Source organism: Macrotis lagotis, chromosome 1, assembly GCF_037893015.1.
Source record: "Macrotis lagotis isolate mMagLag1 chromosome 1, bilby.v1.9.chrom.fasta, whole genome shotgun sequence".
Taxonomy (NCBI): Eukaryota; Metazoa; Chordata; class Mammalia; order Peramelemorphia; family Peramelidae; genus Macrotis; species Macrotis lagotis.
This window is the reverse complement of record NC_133658.1, coordinates 412,169,766-412,196,296: the sequence shown is the minus strand read 5'-3', so window position 1 is coordinate 412,196,296 and position 26,531 is coordinate 412,169,766. Positions and strand designations below refer to the sequence as shown.

Here is a 26,531-nt window from a genome sequence, read left to right as displayed (position 1 = left end):
TTTAAAAACTTTTAGCTCCAAATTTTCTCCCTCCTTCCTGCCCCTCCCCCCTTGAGAAGGCAAGCAATGTGATACCCAGTCCATATAAAACACTAAGGTGATTCTAGTTTGAACCCCGGTAGGACAGATGACAGCGGAAAGCGGCGGGGGAGGGGCAGTGGCCCAGGTGAGGTCAAGCCCCCCGGGGGGAGGGCGGGCCTCAAGCACGCCGCCCAGCGCTCCGGCCCGGAGGCCCCCCGCTCCGCGGGGTTCGGGCCAGCCGGGCGGCAGGGGGCGCGGTGACGTCACGCCCGGGCCCCGCCCCGCCTCGTAACTAGGGTGATCCCGTGACTCCCACCCCGACCTCCCCCGGAGAGCGCCGGCTGACGTCAGCTCCCGGCGGCTTCAGCCTCGCGGGCGGCAGGTGCGGCGCGCTCGCTCATCCTCCAGTCTCGCGACCGGCGTCCGAGGGAAGGAGGCAAGGAAGGGAGCCCCGAGTGGCCGCGGCTCCGCCGGAGGTGACTGCCCTCGGCCGCCGCGCGGGCCAGGGGAGCGCGGGGCGGGGAGCCGGCCCGCCCGAGGCCGCCAGACGCGCTCGGGGCGGCTCGTCGGGCAAGCCGGGGCGCAGCCTGAGGTGGCGGCCGGCGGGGGAGGATTCGGGCTGGGGAGCCCGCGAGGCTGCTGCCGGACCCAGGCCCGAAGGAGCGGGGAGAGTTGGGGCTTGGGGCCGGAGTCCGGCCCCGCGGGACCGCGGGCGGAGGCGGAGGAGTTGGGAGGACCGTCCGGGCCAGAGAGGAGGGACGGAGCTCTGCGGGACGGCGAGGACAGGACGGGGCCAGCCCTCGGTCTGGCCGAATCAGGCTTGTTGGGGCAGAGGGGAGCGCCGGCGAGGGAAAGGCCTGCCGGGCCCAGTGTGTCCGGGGAAGAAGTGAACCCCTCCGGCTCCCCGAAAGGGCCAGCGCCCGGCCCGAGGAATGGGGAAACTGAGGCTCGAGGCAGAAGCCGAGTGGAATACTTAGGGACCGGACCTGTTGGGGTGGGGGGGTGGAGTTGGGATTGAAAAGGAGGGAGGGAAAGGAGCCCTTAGCAAAGTCCTGGAGGACCACGAGGTTGATCCTTTTTGTTTTTGCTGATGTTCAAAGGAATGCTCTTTCACTTCTTATGGCATATATCTTTACCTTTCTTTGAGTTTTGGGGAATGTCCTTGATGTGATAACTCTCTCATCTAAGTAATTAGTCGAGGAGCCCTATGCCATGGAAATTACCAAAAAAATAAAAAATCCTCAACTTGGGCTTGCCACACCCCATCTCTGGGGATAGTAACGAAATGGAAGGGCATATCTGTCTCAGAAGTATCCAGATGGGATGCCATGATGATTGCTTTTAAAATATTCATAATAGGGCAGTAGAGCCAGGGTTCAATTTGTTTTTTAAAGTATTTGTTATGCTATATTCAAAGCATTGTTTCAGGCACCGATGATGCAATGCAAAAATGAAAAATAGTGCCCCAGAGGAGCTTATTCAAAAGGGGTGGGTAGGGGGAAGGAGGAGATGGGGCTAAACTTGTACACAAATAAGTTAAAAACAAGTTATTTGAGGAGCTATGGTATCATGGCATGGACTTTAGAAATCTAAAATCCATTCTTTATTAGTAATGGGGCATTTAGCTTCTGTTTTCAAATAATTTTTTTTATAAGCTTTAGCAAACAATGTCTCATAAAGCTTAGGAGATGTGTCCCCGACTGTTCTGACTTTAATTAGTTTGACTTTAGTAACTTGTTCTTAACGCCTTTAGAGAAAGGATTCAATAAAGTTTCACCAACTGTTCCCAGAGGTAAAACAGATTTAATGGCCAGAGCTTATTTATTAGGAAAAAAACTGAATCTAGCACAAAATTGAGAGTGGGGGAAGGCGACTTACCTTCCAGTAAACATTTCAGAAAATATTTCCATATTCTTTATGAAATGCAAAATAATCAGATCCAGCAGGGAGGAGCATCTACTATTTGTTTACCATCTTCCCACCTATCCTCCCTTTCTAACAGTGTAAGAGCTACTTAAAGACATCATTTTTGAGTTAGAAATAGAACCCAGTATGTTTTTCTACCCAAGAAACTGAGAAATCACTATAAAATAATGAGTTTGGACTAAATGAGCTTTAGAGGCATTGTGGTAGGGTAAAAAGAACCAAGACTTTGGATCCAGAAATTCATTTTGATACTCTACACAAGATCCTTTTGAGTTTTTCTGGATTTGTTTTTTCTCATTTTTCAGTCTTATCAATTAATATTAAACCACTGTTAACAGCCAGGTAGCATTCTAAGTGCTAGGGGAAACAAAGAAAGGTAAAAGAAAGTGTCTGCTCTCAAGAAACTCACAGTCTCAACTGGGTAGAAATAAACTATATACAGGACAAATTGGAAGGGGACAGGAAAGGCTTCCTGGAAAAGGCGGGATTTTAAATGAGTCTTGAAGGAAGCCATGGGGCAAAGATGGGAAAGGAAAGCATTTCATGCCCCTGAAGATGCCCCATCAGGAGGTGGATGGTAGTGTTCAAGGGATTTTAAGGAGTGGGAATGTCACTGGATCCAAAAGTATGTTTGGAGAGGTGTAAAAGATTGGCAAGATGGGGGAGTAGGGGTTGAGCAGGCTGTGAAGGGCTTTGAATGCCAAATGGGATTTTATATTTGATCCTGGAGGAAAAAAGCTATTGGGGTTTGCTGAGTTTTATGGAAAGGGGAATATGCATGATGATCCCTGACAGTAACTGAGGATCGACCCAATTGCGGGGAGCCTTAAGGGGAAGTAGAAAGTAGCCAAATGGGAGAGGTGGCAAGGTAAGGGATGGCAGGAAGGGGGGGGGGGGGTGAGAGAGTGAGGATGGGAAAAAGAAACTGGTTTCCTGCCCAGCTCACTGGAAAGATTACTAGATGACAGTAATAGGCAATAGAAGGGTTGGGGGAGGGTTAAGGGACTTCAGTTTTGAACAGGATGAGTTTATTAAGATGTCTCTGGGATATCTGATTCAAGATGGCCATTAGGCGGTTGGAGATAGTAGGTCAGAAGAGGAGTTATAGGGAAGTAATCAATTCTGATTTGAGAATTGAGAATTGCCATCAGAGAGGATAATTGATCAAATAATCAGGTGCTGTTGATCACCAAGTGTAATGGTACAGCCTGAAGAAGAGAAAAGGCCCATGACTCCATCCATAGCTACTACATTTTCCCCAAAATAAGATCGGGTCTTATATTTTTGTTCCAAAAGATAAATTAGGGCTTATTTTCAGGGGATATCTGGCAGTCATTCCTGCAGGAATCCTTTGATGCAATATTCTCTCTGCAAGGAAGTGAGTGCTGGCTGAATCCCAGACCGCTTTGGCAAAACTAGTGGCAGCGTTAAATCGACCCACTTCCTTATAATTGCTTGTGCTCACCAGGCTTTTTCAGTTTCAAGAACATAAATGCCTGAAACAGGTTCAATCTTATCTTTCTTGCCCTTAGTGATGATTAGAGGTGGGGTTTTCTTTCCTTCTAGACCTGCATACACATTATTTATGCTTTGTGGCTACTCCTATTTAGTTTTGAGTTCATCTGTTGCCTCTCAGCCTGCTTGGATATTTAGAAATATCTAATTCTAATTTATATTATCATTTATTTTAAGTATTAGTGTCAATTATGTTTATTTATATTTAATTATGTACTAATATTATTTTATAATCCACTACATCCTGTTGTGTGTTGCAACAGAAGTATTAATACCTTTGCATTTGTCTGGCTGATGATTTTATGGGGCTTATTTTTAGGGTAGGGCTTTATGTTATGAGACTCCTGAAAAATCATGCTGGGGCTTATTTTCTGGTGAGGTCTTAATTTCAGGGAAATACAGCAGTAGGCCTGCCTTAGAGAAAGATCCAGCAAAGAGACAAGAATTGAGATTAAAAATACTTAAACTATTTACATCATAGGGTTTTGAATTATGTGCTTTGTTATATAGGCTGTTATCTCCTACAATTCTGCCAGAATATAGCTTCTTGGCTTTTGGTAACACTCAGTAACTTCTCTTTTTCTTAACAGGAAACTATATTTTTACAAGTAGTAATACTAGTTTGCTTTGTTTCTTGTGACCAAAGCTAAACACTTTAAAAGAAAACCACAAGTCCAGTGACCTTGGGAAAGGTACATTAATATCTTCCAGTTATTTTGAGGGCAGACAATCTTTACTCAAAATTGCTTTGTATTCTCAGGGCTTAACAGTGCCTGGTACACTTAGCAAATCCTTGTTGACTTAAATGGAGATTGTATTTTGTTTTTGCCTATCTTGCCATTCTTTTTTTTTATTTTAACTACATGCAACAGTAGTTTTCAACAGTAATTTCTTTTTTAAAGGTTTTGAGTTTGACATTTTTCTTCCCCTCCTTCCCGACAGAAGGTAAACTAATAAAGATGATAAATGTATAACCACGCCAAATATAGATCCATAATGTTGTGAAAGAAGAATCAAATCCAAATGGAAGAGAAAAAATTAGAGAGAAAAAAATACATAAAATGTTAAAAATCAGATTGTATTTTAATGCAGATTTCAAACCTTTCCTGTGGTATGGATCCCTTTGACACTCTGTCAAATGAACACCTCAGAATAATGTTTTTTAAAATGCATTAAAAATGGGATTACAAAGGAAACGCATCATATTGAACTATTGTTACAATCTTTAAAAAAATCCAGGTTTGTAGAATATAGGTTAAAAACAGTTAAATAGTTCTCAGTTTCCTTAACTCTTCAAATGAGGAGACTAAAGATGACTAGGCAGTCTTTAAAGGTCCCTTTTTGCACTGATGATATTCTATATCAGGGCTTTCCAGCCTTTTAGATTTTTTTTTTTTTTGCAAGGCAATGGGGTTAAGTGGCTTGCCCAAGGCCACACAACTAATTATTTTGTCTGAGGTCAGAATTGAACTCAGGTCCTCCTGACTCCAAGGCCTGTGCTCCATCCATTGTGCCACCTAGCCACCCCCCTTTCCAACCTTTTAAAAGTTTTTATTGAAATAAAAGATAGTATATTTCAATTTGACATTTTAGTGAGAGCTTTGGGCTAGCTTGGCTTTGTGGGCTGCATGCTTGGACAGTTTTATATCATTACATGTAAATGGAAAACATATAACACATGGGAGGATCATTAAAAGCTATGACAGAGTGCAGTTTAATATTCAACAGTACAGGCTTCAGAGAAGAAATATAAATCTCATAAAATAAAGTATTCTTTGCAAAAAAGTTCACCAGAGGTGACTGTATATATGCTCTAAAAAAGAGGTTAGGGAAAGTTCTTGTCATTGAGTGTCTCCCTCTATTCTGCTTCTCCTGGTCTTTTTGCAGGAACTCCAAGGAAGATGACTTGAGATTGATTGGAAATTAGACACCCCAGTCACATTAAATTGGCATGTGTTCTTCACAGACAGTTTCCAAAACAAATAGTCTGTTTGATAACATCTAAATAAATAGTCTGTCCACTAGCCACCATTTTCAAAAAAGTAGATTTTTTTTTTAAGTCATGGCAAATTTAGAATTGCCTTTGGGGCAATTGGGTAAGGGCAGTGAAATAGATAACATTTTTTGGAAATTTTCCACCAACTAATAAGTGTCACCTTTCCCCTTCTTCCCTCCTAGCTTTCCTATTGGCCAAAAATTGAAGGCTTGGTTGAACAGGGAATATATTTGTGCAAGATTGTGCCCTTAAGTTTTGTAAGCAGGAAGTATGTTACACAGAAGCTAAAGACTGGAAGGAAATATGCTTCTTTAGAGAACCTGACTGGATCAGTCAGTCAGCACAGGGCTTAGCCTTGAAGAGGATAGGAATGGCAAAAGAACAATGGAAGAAAGAAACAGCTAGAATTATGTTTCCAGTTTTCAATTCACTGAATGTGTCACTGATTGCACAAGATTTTCTCTATAAATACAGGGATTATAGTCATTTTACTACTTTTCCGGAGTTAGAAGGAATTAGTGAAACACTTATAAGACACTTGAACATTACCACAACAAAATGTTTTCAGCATAAGATAGTGGTAAACATTGAGATTAAAAGAAATTGTTGTGAAAATGACCAAAGATAAAGTATTTAGCCTTAATGTAAGGCATAGAAAATATTTAAGTACTTTGTTTCCAGTCTTGGTCTTTGTATTAACTAAATTGACTCAAATGTAAGTCTGGCTTCTTCTGCATCTAATAAGTTCAGTCTTTTTTGTTGGGAGGTATAAGCATTAATTAGACTGTCCTTAGCTTTGTTTTCTTATCAGTGTTTGCAAATAGACTTCTACTTTAAACACTATCTGATTAAAACAAGATTTTAGAGAGCTACCTAGCAAATAGAATAATGCTAATTCTAAGCAACCTGAAGAATAAAAGTCTTTTCTTAAATTTTTAAACCTTAGTTGTCAGGTGACTGATTACCTTATTTGATGATGTGACTTTGGGTAAATAAATATTTAGACTTTGCAAGTAAGACATATTTTTTGATATATAGCAAAGTATAGTTGTCTAGTCTAGTTCATGGATGGGGAAATTGAGTCACAAGGAAAATAAGTCAGTTTTATAATCCACCTAGCAAACATTCTTAAGAGCAGTGATTAGAGTTTTAAGTTCCATTTGTTAGGCTTTTGACTCCGGATACCAGATCAAGGGTACTAATTATTACACATATAAAATGGGCAGCAATTAGAAAACTAGATGATAATTGGGCCTGAGTCCAAACCCCAAATGTAAATTCCTTTCTGGGTATTGTATGCTGTGGATACTGGGAAATGAAGTAGGACATACTTTATTCTGTTTCTCCTGGTCTTTTTGCAGGAACTCCAAATTATTGGAAGTTAGACTCCTTTATAATTCTGAATTCCTAACAGACTTTTAGAGTTCCTATAAAAATCAGCAGAATAGCTAAATAGAGACATCCAATGAAAAGTTCTTCATCTGCTTCTCTGGTAGAAGTAGAAACTTTTAAAAATGTTCTCAACAGATATGCTTCTTTATGAAGATTAAAGAAAGGAATCTTCTGCTGGGTCCAGTTGAAATGAGAAAATAGAGGATTTCACATATGTTTCTTAGATGCTAGAGCTCAAGAATAACTAGAATAGTTTGTAGTTTTCTTACACTTCTGGTTTAGAGGTTAAATTAAGGAAATGATCTAAAGGAATTGTTCTTTAAAGTGGGAGGAGGAAATTCTTTCATTTTAAAAATGATTTACTTAAATGTACCTATTACCAGCTCCTTAAAAAGTGGTTAGGGAACACAAAATAATCATTAACAAAACCCCTGAAGGATTATCCTGAAAAATACATCCTACCTAAAAGCATAAGTGGGATGTGGATTTTTGGTGAATAAGTTTCCACCCAGCAATGACGTTATTCTAAGTATAGAAAGAATAGCCAGAACATGAAGAAAAGAAGCTACAGGGATCCCACTGAAATTTATGACCCTATTTGTAAAATCAGAAATAGATTAAGGGCTAGCCAGAGACCTTATTAGGCCATCTAGCCCCCAAAATTTCACAGGTAAAGATAATGAGGTCCTCAGAAAAGTTAAATGACTTAACTGGGGGACAGCTAGGTGGCACAGTGGATAAAGCACCAGCCCTGGAGTCAGGAATACCTGGGTTCAAATCCGGTCTCAAACACTTAATAATTACCTAGCTGCGTGGCTTTGGGCAAGCCACTTAACCCCATTTGCCTGGCAAAAACCTAAAAAAAAAAAATGACTTAACTGGTTACCAGCATAGGGAATAGTAGAGCCAGCATTCAGACTATAAACCTATACTTTTGCCATCTTACAACTTGTGCTTAAAATGGAAAAACCCTGAAGACAAAGGACTGAATGAGAGTTGTTGCTGTTGAGTCATTTCAGTTGTGCCCAATTCTTCATGTTCCCTTTTTTGGGTTTTCTTGTCAATGATCCTGGAATGGTCTGCCATTTGCTTCTCCAACTCATTTTACAGATGAGGAAACTAAGGCAGACAGGGTTAAATGACTTACCCAGAGTCATACAGCTAGTAAGTGTCTTGAGGTCAGGTTTGAATTTAGCAATATTGATTCATGATTCCAAGTCTAGTGCTCTATCCATTATGTCATCTCTCTGCCAGAGATAAGAGATAAGATTAGCCTTTTTTTTCCATCCAAAGAAAATTTGTAGAAGTAGGCAAAGTTTATAGACCCTCTGCAGTCTTCTTTGTATTTCTACCTCTTGTTGAGTATATACACAAACAATTTATGCCCTGACTTTTTTAAGGCCCCAAATGTTGATCTTTCTTTCCGGGCAATTCCCAAGTTGTCTTTTTTCCCCTTTATAATAGTCTTTGAAGAGATGACCTTCTCTTGTTAAGGTTAACTCCACCAATTTGTATCCTTTATCTTTTCCATTCCCTTGTACCCAGCAATAACCCCCCCCCTTTCTCTGTAATCTTTAATCATACCTATTTGTTGCCTTTAAAAATGGTTAGGTCTCCCTATCCTTCAAATTCACTTTATCCTGATGTCCCCTCAGTTTGCCCTCTATCTGTTTACTCTTTAATATCAAAGTCCTGGAAAAATCGGTCCACACTTGTTGCCCTTACTTTTTTTTTTCCATTTCTCAACCCCCTTATACTTTGACTTCTACCATCTTTACTCAGTTACTTTTCTTCAAAGATACCAGTGATTTTTTTTAATTGCCCCCATCCAGAAATTTTTCCCCACCCAGTATACTTTTTGTATTCTTTGCATTATCTGATGCTGTTGATTTATTTTTTCTGTATACTCTCTCTTCTCTGGCTTTTCCCATTCTTCTTATCTATTAAGACCATTGTTTCCTTTACTAGTTCATCCATATTGCTCCTGAAATTTAAGGGTACCCTCATGATTGTCCTAGGTATTCTCTCTTCTTTCTTGGTGACTTTTTAAACTCTGTGGATTCAGTTGTCACCTTTATGTAGATGAGTCCCTAGATTTATATCTTTAGTTGTAGTCCTTTCCTGAGTGCCACTCCCAGTGAATCAATAAGAAGACCAAAAAGTCAGAAGGGTAGGTTATGAAGGAGTTTGAATGCCAGCAACACTTTGTATTTACTCTTAGAGAAGCCACTGGAGTTTGAATAGTAGGATGACATGATCAGACCTGTAATTTTAGGAGAATCACTTTAGTGGCTGAATTAAGAGAGCATTAGAGTGAGGAGAAATATGAGGGTCTGCACCAAAGAGGTGACTGTGTCAGAGGAGACTGGATTTTTCTGAGAGATTGACAAGTGTTGGCAACAGCTTAGATGGGGGGGTGAGAGATAGTGAGGGATGAGGTATCTGAATGAGTCTTACTTAGATTGTAAAGGACTGGGAGGATGGTGTAGGTAAGATAGGAAGGAAGGTTTGAGGCAAAGATAGCAAGTTCTGTTTTGGACATAATAAGTTTAAGATATGTGTTGGAATCTAGTGTGGGATGTCTGAAAGGCATTCCTCTCAAAGAGGTTGGAGGTCAGCAGAGATTGGGGAAGAATAGGTAGATTTGAGCATCATTAGCATAAAGACAATAACTACCTCCATGAGAGCTTAAGTAGCATAAAGAGAGAAGAGGAAAGTATACAGAACAGAACCCTAAAGGATACCTAGAGTTGGAGAGTATGATCTGGAGAAGAATACAGAAAAGGAGCAGTCAGCAGGTAGGAAAAAATCCTGGAGAAAGTGGTGGTCTGAGAACCTAGAGAGGAGAGAGTGAACAATAGTGTCAAAGGCCCAGAGGGTTGAGAAAAGGCCATTGGGTTTGTCTACAAGATCATTAGGAACTTTGAAGAAAGCAGTTTAGGGGGATTATAAACAGAATGTGAGGAATTAGGATGAGAGTGAGAGCAGAGTAGAGGCACCTAGTGTAGGCAGCCTTTTTAGTTTTTTCTTTTTTTGCAAGGCAAATGGGGTTAAGTAGTTTGCCCAAGGCCACACAGCTAAGTAATTATCAAGTGTCTGAGGCCTGATTTGAACTCAGGTACTCTTGACTCCAGGGCTGGTGCTCTATTCACTGCACCACCCAGCCTCCCTATAGGCAGCCTTTTAAGAGGAATTTAGCTACAAAGGGTAGAAGAGATAAAAAGCCAATAGTTAGTAGAAACAGAAGCATATGTGAGGGTTTTTCAGGACTGGGGAGACATGGACATGTTTGTAAGTAGTAGAAAATGAGCCATTAGAGAGAGATTGAAAATAGAGGAAAGAATAGGGTTGACAGAGAGGAGGACAGTCTTTAGAAGGGGCAGAATAGACTGAGATTAGCTTTGATAGTCGATTCATTATGTGAAACATGGGTGAGGAAGGAGAAAGTGGCAGAAGGCACCTGAATGTTAAGAGATAAGGAAGGAGAAAGAAGATGGAGGATATCTCAATTTTTTTCCATAAAATATGAGGCAAAATTATCACCAGAGAGAATAGGGGCATGGAGAAATTATGGTTTGAAGGAGAGTGGGATATAGTGAGTTTATAAGGGAGTTAGAGTAGGATTAGCAAGTAACACATGCCCACTTGGGATTATATAACATAAATTTGTAGTGGATTCAGTCATAATAGTTGTATAATTTTCTTGACTTTCATTCAGTAGCATCTGTGTGGACATGAAGATGATGAATTGTGATAGTGATTCAAGGCTAAGGGTTGGCTGAGCCTAATAGAAGATAAATGGGTTAGGGACTCAAGAGAGTAAAACAGTGTAAAGTTGAATTGGTTCTCCAAGGATTGAAGATGGGAAGAAAAGGAAAGATGCAGGGGAGATGGCCTGGGAAAGGAACTGAGTGATCAATTAGGGATTAGATATCACAATGGGAACAAAGAGTAAGAGTAAAAAGTGAATAGATTATGGTCAGATAAAGGAAGTTCAGAATTCTTGAACATGGAAATAATACATTTGTGGGTGATGGCAATACCAAGACTGACCATTTTTTGGTTTATGAAGTAGAGTGAAGGAATAGCTCATGGGAGGTGAGTGGGTTGAAGAATTGAGTGGTTAAGAGTATTTGAGGGAGAATCAGTATGTATGTGGGAGGGGCCCCTAATACGAAGTTGGGGAGTAGAGAAAAATTTTAGAACAGGTTCTAATTGAGGAAGGAAGGGGAATACCCTGGGGGTCTGTAGATTAACAACTGCTAGAATTTTTTGTTGGGTGAAAGACATGAATAGCATGAACTTCAAATGAAGAGAGGTCACTGAGTGAAGGAAATAAGGAGGAAAACATGTATATGGCAATGGGTTGCAATGGAACATTCCAACTTCCTCTCCCTTCTTTCCTCCCTGCCCCCCCTCCCTTCTGCCTCCTACCTCCTTGACCTGTGAGCCAAAAAGATTTGAGTGAAGGTGTAGCCAGGCTTGGAAACGATGGATGGAAGGTTGTGTCAATAGGGAGAGAGCAGGTCAGTAGGGTAGATAATTGGGAGAGGCAAGGAAGGCTTTTGGCAGCCTTCCTGCATTCATGTGATCTCAAGGCCAGCCAGGATTATGTGATTGCTAGAGGTGCTTCTCTATAAAAAATAGTATTTTAAAAAATGATAATGAATCAGACTACTCAATGTCATGAGAAGGAGGTAGAAAAATGTGTAAATCTTACCAAAAAATGAAAACTATCTTTGCATGTAATTGAAAAAATAAAATAACATTTAAAAAATTGTGATAGTGTGCGATTAGTAGGAAAAGCTGATTATAGGTGAGAAGATCTGAGTTTATGTGCAGACTTTGTAGCAGAATTTTACCTCTTAATGTTAGTTCCCTCATCTGTAAAATGGAAATAAGAAAACTTTTTTCCACTGGCTATTTGGAGAGAAGTACTTGATAAACCGTAAAGCCTTTTATTAAGATAATACATTATTATTTTTAACCAAAAGAAGGTAGTTTTGAAACCAGTACTGTTTTGTTGTGGCCTTTCATAAAAGAAAGAATATAACTGAAATATATTGTATTAAATTCTTGAAACTGTAGAGTTTAACTCCATGAACACTTGATTGTTATACTGTTCTCTCTATCCACATATTAAAAATTTAGAGTTGTTTTTCAAGGCCTTGTTGGGGATAAAGAACAATAATCTTTTAGTCATTAATATCCCAAACTACTTTAAACCCCTGTCTCCTGCATACAGAGAACTAGCTCTTTGGCAGTGTTTCTAATTACAGACTTCTAAAGCGTTGTCATGCTAACATTTATCCTTGGTAACCTTTTAGCTCTAAAAGGCCTCAGCTTTTAGAAATCATTGGCTGAAAAGAGAAAGGAAAGAGAAAAATGTGGAGGGAATGTGGAGACAGAGTTGACTGCTTTCAGCTATGATTTCATTAGCCTTTAAATGAGCCTATCTGACAATGCAGACTGTAGTTTGAAAGCCTGGTGCTCCTCTAAAGATGTATCAGAGTGCCCTTTATCGTTGATGCAGTAGACTTCTTTCCATTGGGAAGTGGGAGCTCCTTAGTTCAGTTGTTGGTACTTTGAGTTGTCAGGACCCTTCCAAAATCATAAAGATTTCTGTTTTCACACAAACCCTAATATGAGGTGGGAAAGGAGAAATGAGTAATCCAGCAGCCTTTGAAGGGCAGTCCCTATTGGGAAACTGCCCCGAAAAGTGGCTGTGTCAGGTAGCTAATAGGATGGACATGCTTCTTTCTGTCTATCTTCTTAACTTAGCAGGGAATAATTGAGGAGGGGACAGGAAACTTTTTTTTCTCTCTCCCTAGCTCCTAACCTTTTCCTTCATTTCATTGACTCTCTTCCTACTCCGTAGTTTTCCTTCTTTTTGCTTTTCCTTCTTATCACCCCATCTTTCTTGCTAACTGTTAATCTGTCAGTTCTTCCTTTGAGGAATAAATAGGCAATGTATAGTCATTTTGGTACTTAATCTTTGTGTTCTTGTAGTTTTTTCGAAGAGAGGTTTGATTTTTCTCTAAGTCTTCGGACTATTCAGGCAAGGATAGTGAGTGATTGGAGTAGAGAGAGGATTGATTGGTGGTGACCGACTGTAAATTTATTGATTTCTGTGAACAGTAGTCTTCAAAGTGATACTCATCTCTCCTGGTTCTCCTTCTACCTGACCTCTCCTTCTCAGTCTCCTTTGCTGGATCTTTGACAAGTCACACCTGCTAACCATGAATGCACCTGCCTTATTTCATTTATTCATTCATTCATTCATTCATTCATTTATTTATTTATTTATTTATTTATTTTTAGGGTTTTTTCAAGGCAAACGGGGTTAAGTGGCTTGCCCAAGGCCACACAGCTAGGTAATTATAATTATTAAGTGTCTGAGGCCACATTTGAACCCAGGTACTCCTGACTCCAGGGCTGGTGCTTTATCCACTACGCCACCTAGCCACCCCTAAAGGGCCCTGTCTTGAGACCTTTTCTCTTCTCCCTCCTTACCGTTTCATTTAGATGAAATTATCATATTGATTCTAATGATTCTGCTGATCTCCAGTCTCACATCTCCCCTGCCTATAGGTTATCTATAATTCAGTGACCTAAAGACATGTTAAAATTCCCTCATTCTAATTTCCCTATTACTGTGAAACTTAAGTTTCACCTTCAGATCCTTACCCTTATGTTTCTTTCTCATATGACCCCTTCCTTCTAACATGGCCAGCCTTCTGGTGAAGGCCTTCATCTCCTTGAACCAAGACTATTACAATAGTCTTTTGGTTGGTCTTGCTTCATGTGTCTCCCAAATCCAGTCCTTCTCCATTCAACTCTTTAAAATGATTTTTAGATGAAGGTCTGATTGAGTCATACTGTCCCTCCCACTCCCCATTCCCAACCTCCATCAATGCTCAGTGAACTACAAAGGCTCCTATTATCTCTAGAGTCAAATATATATAATCTGTCCCATCTGTACTCTCCCGCCTTTTTAGTTTTCCATCTTATATCCCTCTTAATCCAGTGACAGTGAACCCTAAACTCCTGATTCTGGGCATTGTCACTGTGTCCCAGTGCTTGAAAAGCTCTCCTTTCTCATCTCTATCTCTTGGCTTCCCTGGTTTCTTTCAGGTGTCATCTAAGACTTTCTGATTTTAATATTTTATTTGTTTAAGGAAAGGTGTTAAGTTACTTATCCAAGGTTACACAGTTAGGTAATTATTAAGTGTCTAAGGCTGAATTTGAACTCTGTGAGTTATTTCCAGTTTGTCCTGTATATTGCTTATTTGTGCATAATTATTTGCACATTATCAAGATTCTGAGTTCTTTGATAACAAAGATTTATCTTTATATTTCTTAATGCCTAGTAGGGTATCTGCTTGGGGGCACTTAATAAATATTTATTGACTTCTCTGGTCCAAGGGCTTCATGATCAACCAATGGAAGGGTAAGAGTATGGGTCACGCCTTTCCCTGTTGTAGCTAATCTTGGGGCTTGTCTCCAACACCACCCCTTTTTCCTGTTATTTACCAATCTATCTACTCCCCTTAACTTTGGCCTGATGAATTCTTTGACCTGTTTAGGCCCTTCATTGCTGTATCTAGATTCCACTGTGGCTGTGTGCTCTGGGATAGAAAACACTACTTTTATAGTATCATCTTCCAACCACCATGTTATCTCAATGCTTCACTATCATTTTATTCTAAATAATAATGATGATAGCTAGCATTTGTATAGTGCTTTACACAAATATCTCTTTTCACCCTCACAACAACCTGGTGAGGGGGGTAGAAGCTATTATTATTCCCATTTTACATATTCATTTAGTTGCCAGATATTGTTTCCACCTCCACCACATCTCTCATATACTTATAATAGCCATATTTTAAGCTTCTTTCAGGTCTTTATCACTTTTTTACCTCAATGATTGCAGTAGCCACCTTGCCATTCCCCCATTCAGAAAACCCCAGTGATTCCCTATTAGTGCTAGAATCAGAGTATTTAATATATATAAATTATTCTTTTCAAAATTGCTTTTTTGTATAAGCTTTATAATCAATAATTAGTAGAGTAGAACATGCACATATAATTTATAGATGAATATTATATATACTGTATTTTGTTACATGATTATATTACTGATAAGGACTCACAATGAGAAAATTTGAGGACCATTGCTTTAGAATATGTGAAGGGATACTATCTCTTACAAACTATAAATAGAGGATATGTTGGGGTCATAAAAACTGGTTTGAGGTCTAACAGAAGGTTTTGCAATGCTCTAAATGTTGAAGGCAGTAGCTAGTCAGGAGAAACCTTAGCTCTAGATATGTTTACCGTAATTCCTTACTCAGTGCTCTGAAAATGAACCTTAGTGAACTTAACTATTTGCATGTGACTAGCCATGTCCGTTGGCATGCCAGTATGGGCAGCTTTTTGCTAACAGAGGACATGATTTTTTTCAACTTGATAAAGAAGGCGCTGAGTTTTCTCTATCCAACAGTCACATGATGGGCCTATAGAAAGTAGAAAGCACTGATTTTGGGGGGTATGTTTTAGATTATGTTTAGTCTGTTTTCTAACCTAATATACTAAGTGACAGCAAACTTCAACAAAGAAAAGAATCTGACAAGCATAGCCCTCTGAACCATGGAGAGGGTTCTTTAGAAATTATTTAAAAATTCCCAGGCCTAGGAAGACACCTGTGCATACAGTGTGTGGGTGAGATGTCTTTTTTTCCTTTAGGTTCATTTAAGGTTCATTGGCTCAGTCAATAGTTTTATATACTTATTAAAGGAAAAACACTTGCATGTCCCATTTTAACAGGTCAGACTCATCAGTAAAGAGAAATAATTATAGAAGCAAACATAATATTCTTCCAATTTTTCTTTTATGTCCCTTTTGTCTGCTATTCTTTCTCCTTATTTCTTTTGCCTCTGGCTTCCTTCAAGTCTTAAATGAAACCCCACCTTATACAGAAACCTTTCCCTGGACTCCTTGCTGTTGGGGCTTTCCTTCTGAGATTATCTCCAACTTTATCCTTTCTCCACCTTTGGACTGTGAGACCCTTGAGAGCAGGAATTTCTGTCTCTCTGTTCCTCTTGCCTCCTGCCGTGCTTGACTGAATGACACCATACATACTTGCTGACTGGACTTCTTGTACTCAGGTATTGAGGCGAAGTTCATTGATTCACTTTTACTCACAGATAACTAGAGGGTTCCTGCTGTTTAGTTTTTACTAGCCACAATAAGATTTGCTTACTTGAAATAAGACCTTAATCCCCCTAAAGTAAAACAAATGTTTTTTCCTGGAATTTTGTCTTCACAACCACCATAGGAAATAGATACTATATTACAAATGAGGAAATTAGGGCAGGCAGACTCTGTCTTCTCCAGAAGTGTTTGAAGCTGGATTTGAATTTGTCTTCCTGACTCTTAAGTCTACCTACTACCTACTCTATGGGCTAATTCAGTCATTACCCAGAGGGGATAAAGTTCAACCACCCCTTAAAGGACAGGTTGGACTTCTCCCCTTTTATAAAAACCTTTCACATTGCCCCTAGCATTACTCTGGAAATGACTCATCTGGGCCAGGGTTCCATTCTCAGCTATTTCCCTGCCTCCATCCATTCCAGCTTCCAGTGCCTGGACTTTCCCAAAATGATACATTTGAAAGTCATTGATTGCATACTTCTTCCTTCTGTTTTCTTAATTAAAAACAATTTATTCTGACTTTGGCAAGATGTCAAACTGGCATATCTCTCAGTTATCTAGTGGCAAAGTGGATAGAGCACCAGGCCTGGAGTCAGGAAGACTCCTCTCAGACACTTACTTGCTGTGTGACCCTGGGCAAGTCACTTAATCCTGTTTGCCTCAGTTTTCTCATCTGTAAAATGATCTGGAGAAGAAAGCAGCAATCCCCTCCAGTATCTTTGCCAAGAAAATCTCCAATGTGGCCACAAAGAGTCACACATAATTGAAAAACCATATACAATGAACAGAAAAAAAGTATTTATTGTATGTGAAATGTTCTCATTATATAATTTGTTTTTTAGGTGCCCTAAATTCAGCAACAGTAGCTCTACATGCTTCTGAATCTTCTGTTCTCTTCTGTGCATTTTTTAAAAATGGCTTTAACACTCCTTTCCTTTTCTTGTGTGCTATAAACAGCTTTCCGCTTCTGACTCACCTTTGACGAATTTAAAAAAAAAATCCTTATAATCCTTTGGTCATGCCAATCAATAGTCATGTAGATCCACATATCAACAGATCTGAAATGGTATGCCTTTTTCTGCACTGCTACACAAAGTGTGCTTAGTCTAGTCCTTTGGAGGTATTTCATGTATTTCATGAATTAGAGTTCTTAGTTCTTTCGAAGTTGTTTTTCTTTACAATATTGTAACTATATTCCTGGTTCTCCCCATTTCACAAAAGTCTTGCCAGGTTTCTCTGGCTCCACCCTTTTCATCATTTCTTATTGCATGATAGTATTCCATTAACATTCACATACCAAGAGTAATTCTCCAATTGATAGGCATTTTCCTTTATTTCCATTTCCTTACTATAAAAAAATTGCTATGAATATTTTTGTAATATGAGTACTCTCTACTTTCTTTTTTTTGGGGGGGGTGGGGGTTAGGGAGAAGTTAATACTGTAACATTATTGCTAGATCACAGCTTAATGACCTTTGGGGTATAGTTACAAACTGCTTTCCAAGAATGCCAACAGCCTATTTTAAATTGTCATTCTCATCCTTTGTCGCTTGCCATAGCTGATGTATGATCCTTCTTTAAAAATCTCTCATTTTGTTTTCCCCATCCAGAGAAAGAACTGATGTAATCTGAATGCAGATTGAAGCATACTGTTTTTCTTTCTTTATTTTTTTTATGGTTATTTTCTTTTGGCTTGTTTCTTCTTTAACAACAAGACTAATATGGAAATATGTTTTACTTGATTGCATATATGTAACCAATATCAAATTGCTTATCATCTTAGAGAAAAGGTGGTGAGGAGAGAAGGAGAAAATTTGGGACTCAAAATTTTTCTTTTTGAAATAAATGCTAAAAATTATCTTAACATGTAATTGGAAAAAATATTACTTTAAAAATATCATTCCTTGTCCTAAAAGAAAGGAATAATTCTGTTTTTAGAGTTCTACAGAGTAGAAGTTGCTATCTTTTTTGTGTGAATTCTGGTCTTTTGCCAAGTAAAATGAGACCCCTCAGAAAATCTTTTGACATGATAAAGAAGCTGTCCAACAAGTAGGTCTTTATTCAGATACTTTAAAGGGGACTTGCTGTTTGAAGTGGTGTAGATTTTCTATAATTCTGCTTACCCCCTCTCTTCCCCCCAGCCATTTTTTTCCCACAGGCATGGACTTATAGGATTTGGTCTTCTTTGAAAGGTTCACTTCAAACCGCACTAGGTTGACAGAGTCCATTTAAAAAATTGGATCTTTCATCATTTTTGCACTTTTTACTCCTGTTGAAATCTCTGGATATTTTTAGCTTTCTAGCCTGAGCTTTGCCAAATCTGAACTCTAGGGAAAATTGAGATGAATTCCCTATTCTTATCCTAACTCCTTGATCTTTCTCCTCCTCAATCTTCTAGACTGTCTTTTTCCACTTTTTGTTCTCACACCTCATCCAGGTATTTTGAAAGCTGGTAGCCTGCCCACAGAATGTGCCTTATATCATCTATTCCTCTCCACTTACAGTCCCTCCCCACCTCTCACCTGGACTTGTCTCCTTGCAGTCCCAAAAGTGCACAGCTTCTCTCTGCTTCTTTCCAGGCCATCCTTTACATGGCTGCCAAACTGAGAGGCTGACAGGTTCCTGTGATTTTCTGTTGCTGCTTAAGATAAAATACAAGACTCGTTTTTTTTCAAAACCTTTTCCACCCTGACTCCAACTTACCTTTAAAGGCCAATTTCACATTATTTTCCTTTGTGCAATGTTCCAGCCAAACTGGCTTGCCTGCTTTTTTCCCTGTTCTCTCCTCTACCTGTGGGCCCTTTGCTCTGGCTTTAGGTGTTCTGTGCCTGGAATGTGCTCCCTCTACCTCTGGGTCAGTAAGATCTTTTGGTTTTGCTTTTTTTTCTCTTCAGGGCCTAGCCCAACAATCTGACACCTATGTTTTAGGTCCTTAAGAAATGCATGGATGAATTCTAATAATGTTATGGCTTCAGTTTCTATTTTTTCCCCAACCCCTTTGATTTAAAATAAAAAATGTCAAGTCTTCTGGGCAAACTTTTTCTGAACTCATCAGCTAAGACCCGGAGAAGTAAGACCACTTTGGAAATAACATATTGAGTGTATTAACTTCTATTAGCTGTATACAATAGAGATTTCTGATTTTGTGTGCAAACCTCATTTTCTTTTCTGTGAATCAATATTAAAATGTTAATGTTTAAATGACTTGCCCAGGTCACCCAGCTAGTGAGTATCAGGTATCTGAGACTAGATTTGAACTCAGATCCTGACCCCAGGGCTGGTGCTCTATCCACTGCCACCTAGCTCTGCCCCCAGTGAATTGTTTTAGCTCTAGAGAGAATTCCGGCCTTCAAATCAACCCTTCACACCATGGTCAGAAGAATGTTTCAATGAAGAGCTGTGATTAAGAGCAGACTACAAAGAATACCAGACTTAGATGTGAAATTCTGTCTTTTCCACAAATCATTTATCCTGTCATTTTTCTCACCTTTAAACTGGGGGCTCTGTACCTGATCACTGAGGCTCCTTTCAGCTGTTACTCTACTTTTATGACACCTCCTTTTTAGAAACAGTCAAGGCTCTGATTGCCCAATTTCTTAGCCTGGATTTCATTCAGTGCTTTTGCTGCATGCTTCTGGCCTCATCCCTCTGAATTCATTTACATAAATGAAATGAGTGAAGAAGCATTTGTTAGCTGCTTTTTGTGTTAGGTTCCAGTGATGGATGTAAATAGAAAGAGAAAGATAGTCCTGTTCTCAAGGAATTCATACTCTAACTGGGGAAAGCATCACTTATTAGCAAGAAAAGGCCTGGGAGATATGTTGCGGGGGCGTGCTGTGGCAAGCCTTGAGTCCTTAGCATGAATAAGAGGTTCTGCTCCACAGGAACAATCCACCACTTTTGGGAAGATGGAAGTGAGTGTGAAGAGGAGATTCTGGTTCTTTCCTGGCAAAGAGAAGGGTTCATTGTCTACCAGGAGGAGAAAGAGAATAGGAAGGAACCCTGGCAGGGAGGGGGAAGGGGGACACACCCTGGTGCCAGGTCTGGCCATAGTCCTCCAGGCACCTTCATCTGTGGGGTTCCTCCTGGATCAGTACCATTGCTAAACTGAAAAGCTTGTTGTTCCTTGAAGGCAGCCTGTGCTTTCTTACATCTTTGTCATTTCTTTTTTCATTCTGATTTGTGGAGTGACCTGTTTTTTAATCCCACTCCTATCTCTGACTTTGTTAAAGCTTATGCATTTTTTCAAAAGGTCCAGGTCAGATGTTAACTTCTTTTTGAACCCTCTCTAATCACTTCGCCTGCACTAAACAAATGATTTCTTCCTCTAATCTCTATATCATTTAAAACAAAAAATCTGTTATATTCCCTCTCACCTCCCCCAGTATAACCTTGTAACAAATGTGCCTAGTCAAACAAAACATTGGCTAGCCCCAAAAAACAAATATTTCATTCTGGACCTTGAGTTCATCAGCTCTCTCTAGAAGTATCATATGTCTTTATTAATCCTCTGGAATCCTGGTTAGTTATTGCATTAATCAGAATTCTTAAGTCTTTCCAAGTTGTTTGTCTTTGTGATGTTTTTACAGAAATTTTCTGAATTTGCTAATTTCATTCTACATCAGTTAATTTTTTGTTTCTCTGGAACTCTCCCTTTCATCATTGCATAAAGCATAATAGCATTCCATTTATATACTATAATTTGTTCAGCCAATACCCATTTGATGGTTTCCAGTTCTTTGCCACTACAAAAAGAGCTGCTCTAAATATTTTTTGTTCATATGGGTTCTTAACTTCTCCATATTGGTAAATGCAGCTGTTATGGAATCTTGCATTCAATCTTGTAATGTAGTAACTTATCCTTATATCCTCTGCTTGATTATAAAAGTTTGGAGGGTGGGATCTCATGCTTTACTGGGTCTCTGAGATTTTAAAATTGTGAATTAAGCATACTCAGCTCAATAAATAAATTAATGAATGAATGAAGTAAAGATGATGTAGACCTGATCCTGAATTAGCTCTTTAGTCAGAAGATCTGGGCTCAAAATATTGAATTATAATTGAGAGTCAGAAGGGAACTTAGAGGTCATTTAGTTCAACCTTCTCCTTTTATACATGAGAAAACAGACTCAGAGAGGTTGTCCAAGGTCAGTAAGCAAGAGAACCAGGATTCAAATCCAGGTAGATCCTCTGACTTCAAATACAGTGTTCTTTCTATTGCACCAGTATTTTACTAATTGCTATTTGTATGAACAAATCACTTCATCTTTGAGAGTTGGTTTTTCTCATCTGTAAGATGAAAAGGTTATATTAGATAATCTGCAAAGTTTCAACTCTAAATCAGTAATCCATTGAATTTACAAGCTCAAGTAAAAGCCCAGGCACACAGAAATGAATATTTCAAACTAGAAACACTTTTGTCTCCATCCTTATGAGTGGGCATGGTATAGAGTACTTGAAATTTAGAAATTTTTTGCTATACCAGTAAAGCTGCCAGTGGGTTATTTTATAGAAATAGGCAGATTAAGAGCAGAATCCTTTTTTTAATAGTAAAAAGTCAATCATATAAATATTTTATTTGGTTTTTTTTTTTGTTTTTGTTTTTAGGTTTTTGCAAGGCAAATGGGGTTAAGTGGCTTGCCCAAGGCCACACAGCTAGGTAATTATTAAGTGTCTGAGGTCAGATTTGAACTCAGGTCCTCCTGACTCCAGGGCCTGTGCTCTATTCACTGTGCCACCTAGCCGCCCATATTTGTTTTCTAATTATATACAATGATAATTTATACAAAACATTTTTTTTGTAAGGTTTTGAGTTTTACAGTTTTTCTCCCTCCTTTCCCTTCCCCTCCCCCCAACAGAAGGAATCTGATACAGGCTTTATATTTGCATCCACAATAAGCATAGAGCAAAATTGAATGTGTTGTGAAAGATGAATCAGATCCAAATGGATGGGGAAAAAAATTAGAGAGAATAAATGATTTATTACATAACGCAGCTTTTTTTTTTTTTTTTTTTTTAGGTTTTTGCAAGGCAAATGGGGTTAAGTGGCTTGCCCAAGGCCACACAGCTAGGTAATTATTAAATGTCTGAGACCTGATTTGAACCCAGGTACTCCTGACTCCAGGGCTGGTGCTTTATCCACTATGCCACCTAGCCTCCCCAGAGCAGCTTTTAAAAACTGAAGATAAAAACTTTGGTCTTCATTTAAACTCCACAGTTCCTTCTGGGTACAGATGGCATTCTCCATCACAAGTCTCCTAATTATTGCACTGATGGAATGAACAAGTCCATCATGGTTGACCATCATCACCCCATGTTGCACAGTATTCTTCTGGTTCAGAGCAGATTTCTTTTGGAAGGACAAAAGACCTATACTCTGAAGAGGAAAAGAGAGGGAGGGAGGAGAGCAGGAATGAAGTGAAATATTGCTGGATCTCATCATTTTCTTCATCTATGAAACAGGGTAGTATTAACTACTACTGTAGGGAATTTTTATGAGACTTAATGAATTAATGTATCTAAAACACTTAGCAAACCTTAAAGCTCTACATAAGTATTAGCTGTCATTGTCAAGAGAACATTACATAAACAAGATTCAGAGTCAGACAAATGCAACAATATTTGATAAACACTTAAAAGTCTTCTATCCATAATTGCAAAGATAATTTCTTCCTTGCTCCTAATTTGTGATGTGGTCTTTTTAATATCTAAGTTATGTTTCCATTTGGAGATTTTTATGGTGCCAAATGTTGATCCAAACCTAATTTTTCTGCTTTCCAGTTTTCCCAGCAGTCTTTGCCAAATAATTGAGTCCTTATTCTAGCAGCTGGAGTCTTTCAGTTTGTTGAACACTGGGCTACTAGATTTGTTTACTCTTAGGTTCATATGTTGTATAGCTGATCTGTTCCATTGATTGACCTTTGGCCAGCTCCAGATTGTTACTGCTTTGTAATATAACTTGAGATTTGGTTCTGACACAGGCACTTTCCCTTCACACCTTTTTTCCACCATTTCCCTTCAGATTCTTGACCTTTTATTCCTCCAGATGAATTGTATTATTATATTGGTATCTTTTGACTCAGGAATCTTACAAGTAGGCAAATGCCTTAAAAGGAAGTCAATATATTTAAGAAGGAAAAAAAAACCTCTTTATTTCCCTAGTTTTCCTCCCTTACCAATTTAAACTCATTCTCAGCTTTGAGATTTTTTTGATATTAATCAATGCTTCCTAATTGATTTGTTGTGAACATTCTTATATACACCCTCTGTAACCAGCCCTTGATTCCATCTTTGAGAAATTTCTTTTCATACAAATCCTGTTTTTCCTCCTCACTGAAATTATTTCATTTTATTTTTGAACATTGTTCATTCTTCCTAAGATGACTTTCCTGAAGCATTTTCTTCCATGGAATCTATGACTATCCTTTCTCTGACAACATTTAAACCTGCTTTCTCAAAATCTAGGTATATGTTAAATTATTCCTGAATTTTCTCTCCATCTGTATCACAAAGTTTTGGAGAGAGGGAGTGGCCCTTCTCAGGTTTCTCAGTATTTTCTATCTCAGTTTCTGGTCCCTCCCCCCCTTACTGAAAATCAGTTCCCTAATGGGATTTCCCTTTATTGAATTCTCTCTCCCTTTTCAGATATAAAATTATCATTACAGCAAGTCAAGAATTTATTAACAATTCTGCTTTTGGCAGAGAAATAATGGGAATACCAGATGATGTCTGGATAATTGGAGTTTTCCATCATTACTATATCACGCCTCTGTGCCAGCCTTGTGACCTATTTTCTAAATGCCTCATCCATTTCCTCTTTATGTCCCATGGATTATAATCCATACTTACTAGTGACAAAAATCATCTCCATTTTTCTGTCCATTGATCTTTGCATTAATGTTCTCCATTACCATTCCCTTTTCTGGTTCTTGTAGTCAGAAGCAGAAGGGTGTTAGAAAAAGTATAGTATTTGGGGAAGAGAAGGTGATTAGGAATGTTCTGACCACAGAGTGGTCAAAAAGCGTGAAGACTGAAAAAGCCATCAGGTTTGATAATGAAGAAATTATTGGTAACTTTGAATAGTACAGTTCCAATTGAAGTGGAAGGATAAAAGTCAGATTGTATTAACTTAAGAGAGTCAGAAAAAAGTAGATGAGAAGGAAGTGGAGTCAAGACTTACAAGGGGTTTAAAAAGTGGAGAAAGATATGCCATGGTAAGGTGTGGTGAGTAGTGTTCAGACTGAGGAGACCTAAAAACTCTGGGGACCATGCTCCCCAGGCAGCTTTCCCCCCATTCAGTAAGCTCCAGGACAGAATCTGTTGGTCATTTAAAGCCCTTCTTAACCTGGCTCCTCCTAGCTTTGTAGTCTTCTTAAACCTTGCTCCTCATCCAGACCGGGAGACACTTCTTTCTCTTCTGGGCATTTTCTCTCCCTGTCTTCAGGAATGAATGAATTGCTCTCTCTCTCTCTCTTCTCAACTCTATTTCATAGTTTCCTCAGCTTCCTTAAGTCCTTTCTTAAGTAAGACTACAATTCCACTCTCTCCAGAAGACCTCCAAAGCCTCCTAATTCCAGTGTCTTACCCTGTTCAATATTTTCTTTCTTTTATTGCATTTGCATGTTGTCTTGCCCCATTAGATTGTAAGCTCCTTGACTGCCTCTCTGTATCGCAGCTGTTTTTTGCCTCTTTCTGTAACACCAGCACTTAGTGGGTGATTGTTATTACATATTTATTGAATTGAGTTGAGAGCTAGGAACATGAGATAGCTTCTATAGAGGTCTAAGGGAGGGAGAGGGAGCTGGGAGCCAAGGGCCTAAACTAGAATGTAGATTGTGCCCAGGAATCCTGGAGCTCCTCTGGAGCTCAGGGTAGTCATTGAACATGGACAGCAGTATGGCCATATTTGTGCCTGAGGAGGAGGATGCTAGAAGCTGTGGTGGATTAAAGAAGGGAGGGTGTTAGAAGCTAGGAGTCCAGTTAGGATATTACTGAAAGAGCCAAAGCACAAGACAACGAGAGCTTGAGCTAGTCCTGGGATTGGAAAGCAATGATGACAGTGGAAAAAATGTTGAATTTGGAGTCTTAGGGTTAGATTTTGCTTTTGGGGGGGGGGGGTTGCAAGACTGAGGTTAAGTGGCTTGCCCAAGGCCACACACAGCTAGGTAATTATTAAGGGCCAGTGCTCTACCCACTGTGCTGCCTAGCCTCCCCTCAGGGTTAGATTTTGGATACTTCCTCAGCTACTTGTGTAACTGACCACATCATAAATTCTTCATCTCTAAAATGATAGGATTTGATTAGATGGTCTCTTAAGAGTCCTTTTAGTTTTAAAACTAACCCTGTGGGGGTGGCTAGGTGGCGCAGTGGATAAAGCACTGGCCTTGGAGTTAGGAGTACCTGGGTTCAAATCCAGTCTCAGACACTTAATAATTACCTAGCTGTGTGGCCTTGGGAAAGCCACTTAACCCCATTTGCCTTGCAAGAAAATAACTCAAAAAAAACCCTAATCCTGTGATTGTGTAAATGTACATATTTATCAGTCCATCTATCTAATTATTATATGTACAAGTGTGTGTGTGTATTTCTTCCCTCTTTAAACCAGTTCAGATGAAAGTGAGGTTCAAGTTTGTCTACCTCACCCTTCTTTCTTCCACTGTAAAACTCTTCCTTGCAATCCTCTTTTAGATGAAGCTCTTTCCCCCACTCTCTTCCTTCTTCCAGTTCATCCCTTTTCCTCACCCTTCCAATTTTTTTACCTTATTTCATCATAATCAAGTCTCATCTGTCCCCCCCCCCCCCATGTAGATGTCTTCTAACTATCTAATAATGATCAAGTTATTGGGATAATTTCTCTTACTTGATTGTTTTTTTATGCTTCTTCTGAGTCTTATGTTTAAATGTCAGATTTTTCTATTCAGCTCTGGTCTTTTCATCAGGGATGATTGAAGGTCTTTATTTCATTAAATAATTTTTCCCTCTTGAAGCACTGTACTCAGTTTTGCTAGGTAGGCAGTTTGCTTGGTTATAATTCTGTCTCCTTTGACTTCTGGAATACCATATTCCAAGCTCTCTGCTCCTTTATTGTAGTAGCTGCTAAATCTTGTGTGAGCCTGACTGGTTCATAATTTTTATATCATTTCTTTTTGGCAGCCTTCTATATTCTCCTTGACTCAGGAACTTTGGAATTTGGCCATAATATTCCTCGGAATATTTATTTTGGAATCTCTTTCAGATGAATTCTTTTAATTTTTATTTTGCCCTCTAGATATTGGGGAATTTTCCTTGATAATTTCTTGAAAGAGGATGTCCAGTCTCTTTTGATTATGACTTTCAAGTTGTTTAATATTTCTTTTTAAAATTTTTTTTAATCTTTTTTTTAAGGTTTTTTTTGCAAGGCAAATGGGGTTAAGTGGCTTGACCAAGGCCACACAGCTAGGTAATTATTAAGTTTCTGAGGTCGGAT

At 39.1% G+C, this 26,531-nt stretch overlaps 1 protein-coding gene across 3 annotated transcripts in view; it reads left to right on the top strand.

Moving 5' to 3' along the window:
* The first annotated feature begins 383 nt into the window (after nt 1-383).
* The window catches only part of CYSTM1 (cysteine rich transmembrane module containing 1), a 101,223-nt gene continuing 75,075 nt past the window's right edge, over nt 384-26,531 (top strand). Inside the window, exon 1 of one of the 3 annotated variants that reach the window (XM_074212851.1) lies at nt 384-403. The gene's annotated coding sequence lies outside the window, so the exon portion shown is untranslated. Of the gene's footprint in view, nt 498-26,531 lie in introns of all 3 variants that reach the window. The other 2 variants (XM_074212850.1, XM_074212849.1) reach the window with 2 other exon arrangements.